Below are 6,869 nucleotides of genomic sequence, written 5' to 3'. Positions count from 1 at the left end.
TAGCTTTGTGTTAGCATGCTGTCTGTGCAGATGCTTGCAAAGAGCATGTTATATATAGAGTTATATTACCAGTATATTGTGGTTGTTTCTCTCCTGGATGTAGTTTGCACTTTTCCCTCATACTCATGTGTTTTGTGCGATAAAAGTAAAAGTAATCTCCATGTCTGTTTTCATCAAAAAGCTGTATCGCTATCCTACACTGTGTTTGTGTTTTCCTCCGAAACAATAAGTTCCGTAGGAGCAGCCCTTCAACGCCTCTCTTTGTTTCTCGGTAGCAAAGTTGACCCAAACAACAAAGTAAAGCTAGTTTTCGGAGAATACACAAACTGTTTTGTTCACTATATTTAAGTGTCTGTAAACTTTGTGTATGTGTTTCTCTGTAAGCACTCAGTGAGGTGTTGATAGGTTGAAATACTGAAGTTTCCCTGATAAGGGGCGGAGGTATGATATGCCACATCATGCACACACAAAGAGCTATTAAAACACGTCATCAGCTATGCCTGTAAATGTCCCTGCACTTACCAATAAACAGCCAAACACAAATGAACTCATATACTTTCAGCCTGATCAGTGAGCCAGAACACCAGTGAAAATGTCTGTGAAGATCCTCTCCATCACTCTCCTCCTGCTCTCCTCCTGCTGCCACTCCTCTGCAGGTAAATATGCTCTCACTTTTCTTAAGCAAAAAATAAAAATAAATAAAATAAAATACATAAAATTTATCAGAGAATTACTTTTTCCAACAATTCATTGGGCATTGGATGCTCATCGTCATTTGCATCACCTTTTTGACTGTCAGAACTCCAAACCTACCTACAATGGTGGCACAGTGTGCAGTGGTTTCTTTCAAGCAAATTCACTCTGTAGCCAGATCTTGATGCTGTTTAGATTTCATGGGAGCTTTTTTCTGCGACGGGTGACTCATTGGTTAGGTGTGACAATATCATCTAAAGGCATAAAATGAGAATGATACAGAGAAACAAATTGTATAACATGATATGTTGCAGCTGTGGGATAATTCTGTTCAACATCCAGCTACCATCTTAATTCTGTCTTGTATGATTAAACACTGTTAAATTTCAATACAACCCAGTTTTATTCATATAATATCAACTCACAGCAGAAGTGACCTCAAAGTGCTTTAAATTGTGAAGTAAAAATACAATAATACAGATAATGTCACAGTGCTGGGTCATGTTACCCAGTGTTTGAGTTTTAATGAATCTTGTATTCATTTGTGTTCTAGTTTCAGTTTTAGCTCATCTAGTTCATTTGTAGGTTGTTGTTTAGTCCTTTGTTTCTTAGTTCCTTTTGTCATCTCCAATGTTCCCTCTAATTTTTCACATGTCTGAGCGAACACACAAACTCCCTGAGCGATCGCTTGGACCACTGTGAGCGACATCAGACGTGTGCACTGTGGTCACGGCGGCATCTAATCCATCCAAGTTACATGGTTTATTAAAATAATCAAATTACAGCATTTACATTTATGTTAGACTACTTTTAATTAAGTAGTAATTAATTATTTTATTGTAAGTTTTAGCCCACTTACAATAAAAATGTAAAAGAAATCTTGTCAATGACCTGTGTAGTATGTTAACACTATTTGAAGTAAAAAATAACTTGAACTCCAATTTCGAAAACACAACTTTCTTTCTTTTCTTTTTTTTTTAAATAAAGCTTTGACTTGTATTATGAGTATGAGTCTGTGGTCTGGGAGAGTCCTGTAACTCTCTGTCTGCAAAATATAATATATAATGACCAATGTTGGGCAATTAATTATATAGTTACTTCTTCAAAAAAGTAATTCAGTTTGGCAAATAAAGATTTTTGCAGCTATGTTTTTTTAAATGCAGCCAAGGTGTTTTTTTAAATAAACATTTTAAACTATTTACAGAACAATCAGCTGTTCTGCATCAAATCTGATGCCACACAAATTATTTGTGCCACTCAGAAAAAATCATTTCTGTCCACTATGAGATAAAGGAGAAAAACAGCCTGATACCTGCAGGCCTGACAACAGGAGATGTATCACTGCTGTAACACCTGTAACATTCAGCAGTCGCCTCATTGTTCTGACACACCAACAAAACTATTGACTACACTACACACTAACTACACAAGATTTGCGCTAAACGTCTCAAATCTCTCACATCTCAAAACACCGCCGTCACTCCTAAAACTTCCCCCCGTTTCTTAACAACTAGATGCCACGTTGCCATATCATTGCATTTTTTTTTTTAATCACAACTCTGGTTTTACGTGGCCTATCAACACAATTTAAAAACTGGTATAAAGTCCACACTTTTTCCGTCACTTGTTCCGTCTGTCCTGCTCACATCTCCAATGGTTGTACATGTTGTCATTAACGTGGCTTCACTCCACATCAGCCACGCCGCTTTGCTAGCTAAAACACCGGTGTCGGCACATAAGGACGCTGTCATAGCCTGTCAACGACATTGATTAGCTGCGTATATACGAATGTAAATCGCATCATTGGCTGGACTATGGGATAAGGTGGCATCGTTCTAATCCCATACGGGAGCAGCCAGTCACTTACTGACTAACACTGCAAAACAGAATTGTTAAAGTATTAATTTTAATTTCAATTCTGGTTAGATTTTTTTTTGTGCGCAACGCAGATTTCCTGTGCGCAGAGACTGTGCCAGCAGTGCGCAATTGCGCACGTGCGCAGCTTAGAGGGAACATTGGTCATCTCCCCCTGTACTAAGTCTCCCTGGTTTGTGCGTTTACCTGTCATGTTTCATGTCTGTGTGGTTCTTGTTGTCAAGTTTGTGTCATGTCTACGTCTCCAGGTTTCCTATTTTATTTGGAAAGAGTTTTATTTGAAAAGAGTACAACAAACATACTGTGAAAGTGATCCAGAGATAAAAACAAAAACAAAAAAAATCCGATTGAATGGAAAGTGATGTTTAAACACACAGTAAGTGAAAAAAGTGCATCATGGGAAGCCTCTAACAGCCTAGATGTTTATTGTTATAATAACCATTGCTAGCAAAAGCTTTTTCTTATTTCTTATCGTCTCCTCTAGAAAAGAAATCGAGATGGTTTACTGGACATAAATAACAGCTAGAACAATCTGAGACATCTGTTAAAATGTATTTATGGAAACTTTCTCAGTGATCCAGGAAGCAAACACAAAGCAAACGATCACATACCCTCTATTATAAAAATAATAGAAATATATATAAAGAGAGTCTGTTCAGAATTTGTGATTCATAACCTCAGAAAAATGTGTTCATGCACTGTTTTTATCAGAGACATTAGAAGACAGAAACTCAGCACTCAGCCTGCCTTTATCTTCATCTTTGCAAGAATGAAAAAGCTGTTTAAAACTTAATTTTGCACCCAAGATTGATTTGTTTCAATATAGTTTTTTACCTCTCAGTGACCTTGATTTTCTGTCAAAGTGTAAATTGTTTACAGAGTGAGGCACACAAAAAGGCTCACTCACTGTCAAATAATTTCAGGTAACATTTTTTTGTTTAGTGATGTAAGGAGTTTCATCACATTTTAAACTCAGAGTTAACTTTGATTTTCCTTCTAATCAGACTTTCTCAGGTCAGATAAATTAGTTTTTAACCTCCTACCTCTCATTTCCAGTTGGTCCTGGAATGGGAAACCCGTGCTGCGTTGGCATCACCACCTCTGATATGAGTGCTGCCGTGGTGGGGCAAATATATCGTGAGCAGGCTGCAAGACGACCCTGTGTGAAGGCTATAATGTAAGTCAACACGTGTTGTCCTACATACAAACATATGCAATCTCTATAATTTTCTGTCTTTTATTTACAGTTTTAACACAGGACATGGAAAACAACTTTGTGCTGATCCTAACGCTCAGTGGGTCAAGGATCGTAAGTTACACAGATACACACACATATTAAAAGTATTTGCACAGATGAACTGAAGCTCCTCTTCGTCTCTCTTTCCTCTACAGTCACTGCCAGAATGACGAATGTGTCTCCCATAAAGGCTCCAGTGCGTGATGAAGCAATGCACCGCTTCTGCGTTATCAGGATCTGCCCGTAGTCACTTATACTTGTCGTAGGACTTCCTAAAGATTTTTTTCATATTTGTACTTTAAATTTTTAAGGTTACTTCACTCTGTTCTTACTAACTGTGTTGTGTTTTATTCTTGATGTCGGATTTGAATCATGCATGACTTGATTTGAAAGTGATGCTTAATGCTGAAATTTAGATGGACCAATTGATTTCTTCTTATTATGTTAATCTTGGAATTGTCTTTTATTCTTTTTTTCTGCTTATATGACTCCTGCTACATCCACGAGATGGAAGTGTAGTGGAGGGTGTGAGGAGGAATAAAGCTGGGAGAGAAAGAAAGAAGTGAAATAAAACAGAAATTGTTAAATTGTAAACATTATTCTTAACAGAAAGACACAACAATGCTGCTAGATCAATATCAAAAGAAAAAGAAAACACAACACAAATTCACCCATCTAAAGAGAGGGAAAACACAAACAACAACTAAAATGCACTTCAGTGGCCCACAGGCTCACACTACTCACTCGTACCAGGCAAAACAAATCCACACTGCTCCCACAACACAACTCCAAAACACACTGCCAGGCTTTCCTTTTTACACACTGGAGGACAGCAGGAGCAGAACAGACACAGCAAATACCAACAACAATCCTGCAAGTGGACCTATTTTGGGGGGACAGCAGACCTGATACTTTCTGAACTCAAATGTTCACAATTCAATAAATCAATAGACTTTGAGGAGCATGAATTGGACTGGATAAGAATACAATTTTATCTAAAGAACCATTCGGATCAGCTTGGAGGTTCTTAGTGGACTTTCTTAATCTTCAAGAATATTCTAGAAGATTAAGAATCTGTGACTGGGCCTCGATATAGTGGTGGGCACACCTTGGATCAGTCTGTTGGTTTTTTAATGCTCATAAATGTATTTTATTTGCTCTTTCCTTTGCCTACTGCACACATGAAGTTCCTTCTGACATATTCCTGATTCTGTGGTGGAAAAATTTGGAGAAATGTTTGATAGAAATCTGACTGTAACTGATAACTGTGTGCTGCATCCTGCCATTCAGTGTTTAAAGATATGGGAAAAGGTGGATCCTCTTAAATCTCCTCTTTGATCAATGAATCCATCCACAGATTTTAGCAGCCTGCCTAGCTCTACTGTTTGTCTCGTGTTTGAGATTTTCAGTTTGTTTCCACTCTTCTCATTCTGTTTAGTTGTGTGTTTCCCCCAGGTGTTTCCTTCCTGCCCTCATCTCTTCTCATGTATTTAAACCCTCAGTTTGGTTCTTTTCTTTGTTGCATTGTCCCTATTAGCTGTATCTCTCCTTGTTGTGAGCACCATCGCTGGACTTGTTGTTTCCTTTGTTATTATTTTGTGTAATAGTGTGAAATTCATATAATAAATAAATAATAATAAATAATAATAAATTTAACTCTCATTGAACTGCCTTCCACCTGGAAAATTGTTACTCACCTTTCCCTACAGCAGGAATGCCAAACTCATTTTACATTATCGGCCACATACAGTGCGCTTCAATCTCATGTGGGTCAGACTAGTGAAACGCCCCTTTCTGCCAGCATAAACAAACTTCTAACAGTAATGATAAATAATGAATGTTACTCATATAGGACTGATAATGCATGATATGTTTAGAGGCAGCAGCTAACCAAGATAATGTGTGTTTGTGAGATGAGCATTCGGTCAAGTCATTTGAAAAAAGTAATAAGTTACTAATTATTAATTACTTCTCCAAGACGTTAATCCTGTTACTTTACTGATGACTTATTTTCAAAAGTAATTCGTTACTTTATTACTTAGTTACTATTTAAAAACATGATACACAACCTGAATATGTAGTAAAGCAATAGACCTTTGCTCCCACTGACATGCAGAGGTTTGATGGGGGGACTTTTTTTATTTTAACCTGTATTTAACCAGGAAGATCCCATTGAGATTAAAAACCTCTTTTTCAAGGGAGACCTGGCCAAGATCCACCCTCAACAAAGGTGCCTTGACTTTTTGCAATAAACACTTCTGGAACTATGTCCTTCGAACCAATGAGACTAAAAAGACGATGTTTAGCTATAATGCACAGCATCACATTTATTGAAACTAAACACAGCGTATGAGAACAAATAGAGCACAGCAACCACAGGAACAGTATTTTAGAGTCAAATGTGAGACCATCTATTGGAAAGTTTATGCTTGCACTGTTGGGTCATGCAAGAGGGAAATGAACCCAAGCACCCCAAACAGCCATACCCTCATATTTAAGTCTGAATAAAAGAAATGGGATAGCTAATGCAGCTATGAGGGGGGAAATTAGCAATGCATACCCAAAACATATTTCATGTGGGATATTTAGTCTCTGTTAGAAAATGTTGTTCATTGCATGTGTGTGTTGGAAGATAAAGACAGTCGACATGATCACATTTCTGTCACACATTTCCTCCAGAGCAGAGTGTGAAACTTATCTGATCATCTGTCAAAAGCACACCTAAATTAAATACACAGTAAGAGTGAGTTCTTTTGAGTTTCCAGGGGTAAAAAAGCTTGATGCAAACAAGAAATTTTAAACAATTCAATTGAAATTACAAGCAAAAGGTAAAGTTGTGGGAATTTATAAGAAAAAGTAAGCAGCATAAAAGTCAGCCAGTCATGTAAATGTTAATAGATGTACATCTAGGCTGTTTAGGGGCATCATGAGTCACTGAAAAACAGAAGTCAGTGAAGCTTTTTCTCAGAAAGCTCTCAGTGAGGTGTTGATAGATTGAAATACTGAGATCTCCCTGATAAGAGGCGGAGGTGTGATATGCCACCCCTCACAAACAAATACACAG

The 6,869-nt window shown here is 37.5% G+C and overlaps 1 long non-coding RNA gene across 1 annotated transcript; it reads right to left on the bottom strand.

The window, feature by feature from the left end:
- Positions 1–72: 72 nt before the first annotated feature.
- LOC112847907 (uncharacterized) lies at positions 73–2,931 on the bottom strand. The gene is made up of 3 exons (XR_003221742.1): positions 2,755–2,931; positions 814–947; positions 73–676 (listed from the first exon to the last, which is right to left on the bottom strand). It is a non-coding gene; the product is annotated as an uncharacterized LOC112847907 (long non-coding RNA).
- Positions 2,932–6,869: the final 3,938 nt, after the last annotated feature.

Source organism: Oreochromis niloticus, linkage group LG9 (assembly GCF_001858045.2).
Source record: "Oreochromis niloticus isolate F11D_XX linkage group LG9, O_niloticus_UMD_NMBU, whole genome shotgun sequence".
NCBI classification, from domain to species: domain Eukaryota; kingdom Metazoa; phylum Chordata; class Actinopteri; order Cichliformes; family Cichlidae; genus Oreochromis; species Oreochromis niloticus.
This window is presented reverse-complemented; position numbering and strand designations above follow the sequence as displayed.